A 2,446-nucleotide genomic window follows, 5' to 3' on the forward strand; every position below is an offset into this window, starting at 1 on the left:
TGTGTGTGTGTGTGTGTGTGTTCAATCACTGCTAACTCTCCTCCAGATGGTCAGTGAACCTCAGCCTGCCTCGTTGTAAAAGAGAGAAGTTGGATCCATTCACTCTCTCACATAAGCTGCCGTTTCACTTTAGCAAATTGACCGGTGCACTGATCCAGCCACTGTGTGGATGTGTGTGTTGGTGTCTTTTGAAGAGAGAGGACTTTAAATCTGGTCCCATGCGGGCTGAGCGGTGTCTGCATGTGTGACTCCAGATCCTCGTTGTCCTGCATCCCCTTCTCATCCCAGATATTTGCAAACAGATGCGCGAAGCCGGCCCGTAGGTTTTTGATCAATCAAGCTTTAACAAGTCAAATTGACTCGATGCGAATGTAACATTTTGCATGTGAAAGGACGAGGCCAGAGAAGGCCTGGTTTCGATTAGGCCTAAGCTGATAAATGGCAGATTCAAACAGCCCCCCTGCTATTGCGGAGAAACCCCAGAGGTCCAGGGGTTTAAGTCCAGACTGATATCAACTCTTTTGCTCCTGTTTTCTTCTCCAAACCAATGAATAGATTCATTATTCAGTAGACTCATTCTCATCTCCTAAATTGAAGTGGCAGCAGCTTAAAAGCCTTCATTTTCTACCCCCTCTTTTTTCAAGTCACGCTCCCTCCCAAATTTGCCTACTGAAATATTCATGAGTGTAGTTGGCCTCAGTTTGTCCCCCATCGTGTAATCATCGTTTTTGTATTGGAGACTTTAAGCTTCTTCATTAAAGATTAAAGATCATTAAAAAAATATATCGAAAAATAATCAATTAAAAGCTTCGCTCATACTTGGCGTCTTCTATTGAGATGCTAGTGTCTGTTTTACATTATAATCCAATGGAGTAAACCGTCTTTTCAAAAAGGTTGTAAACGCATTTTTTAAACGCACCACCGCCGACTTTTTATCTGCAGCTAAGGGCGTCTTTTCAAAGTTGAAAAAAGTTCAAGTTTTCTGGGGAAAAAAACGCCCTACGTCAGGCACTTTTTTGACAACTGACCAATGACAAGCGGAGTAGCCAGACCGGACTTTTTCATAACAATAAGAAAAAATGGCGTCAGAGCACAGCGAGTGATATGACATGACTGGGTGCTCTGTGTTCTTAGTAGCACCGCTCTCTCTCTCTGTTCTTCCTCTAGCTCACACCACCACTTTGTTTTATCTAACTAGCATTAGCCATTACCTGCGCTCACAGGATCTGGTTTTATTGACAGTCCCTAAAGCCCGCACTGACTTTGGCAAAAAGGCTTTTAATTTTGCAGCCCCATCTGCATGGAATCAGCTTCAAAATGAACTCCAGTTGAAGGAGTTGGTCTCATTTTATTCTTTTAAAGGCTTGTTAAAGGACCTTACAGAAGGGCAGTCTGTATGTCACTGTTTTTAAATTGATTTAGGACCCAGGTATTTTATGATGACATTGTTGTTTGAATATGAGTGAAAGTGTGTTTATGTATTTACATGTAAGTGTCTCTGTCTGAAACGTGCTGCTGCCACTTGCCAGGACACTCTTGTAAAAGAGATTTTTAATCTCAAGGAGTTTTTTATCCTGGTTAAATAAAGGTTTGAATGAATGAAAAAAATTAGCATCGCTCCACATAGCGCTCTAGGATACTGTAGCAGTAGCTGTTGTTATAGCAACAAGAGATGCTCTTGGTTGCTTTTTGGAACCAAAACGCTGCCAGCTTTGTTGTTTTTTTTACCACAGAAGTACCCATGTCAACTTTTTCTTGTCAAAGATCGTCGCCAAGTGTGAACATAGCCGAAAAAGTCTTTAGTGAGAAGTCTTTGATGATTTTGAGTATAAAAAGTCATAAAGTCTTGACAAGACAGAAGTATTACTTCTGAGATTTTTGGGGATATTTTCTTGCTGTGGCTTGTATGCAATCATCACTGCTAAAGTCTCAAAATGAAAACGGTACAGACTTGAGCGAAGGTGTTGTTAGATGTATATGTAGGACTGCAACTATTACTTTAAAAATCAAGTATTTTCTTGATTAATTCTTTTGATCTATGACATATTAGAAAACGGTTAAAGATGTCCGTCCAAGTTCCTCACAGTCCAAGGTGATGTCTTCCCATGGCTCATTTTGTCCAACTAATAGAGCCAAACACAAAAGATCTACACCTAAAACAAGGAAAAACAGCAAATTCTAACATTTGAGAAGCCAGATACAGAGAATATTTGGCATTTTTGCTTGTAAGAAATGACTTAATAGTTAGTTTTCTAAGTTGATATTCAATCACAGTAGAAACTTTTTTTCCTGATAAAGCAGAATATTGTGGTTTATTTCAACCTCTTGGCCGCTGCGTCTCTCCAGCATCTATTCATTCCACTTTACTTTTTTGTCTTTATAATAAAGACTCGGCAGCCAAATGCCTCTCTGGCACTTGGCTGCACTCCCCCCCCCCCCCCCCCCC

General features: G+C 40.6%; 1 protein-coding gene across 1 annotated transcript in view; it reads left to right on the plus strand.

The window, feature by feature from the left end:
- Positions 1-2,446, plus strand: part of LOC116673340 (histone-lysine N-methyltransferase 2D) — a 59,868-nt gene that overhangs the window by 47,487 nt on the left and 9,935 nt on the right. The window lies entirely within an intron of this gene.

The sequence above is a fragment of the Etheostoma spectabile genome, chromosome 23 (genome assembly GCF_008692095.1).
Source record: "Etheostoma spectabile isolate EspeVRDwgs_2016 chromosome 23, UIUC_Espe_1.0, whole genome shotgun sequence".
Lineage (NCBI taxonomy): Eukaryota > Metazoa > Chordata > Actinopteri > Perciformes > Percidae > Etheostoma > Etheostoma spectabile.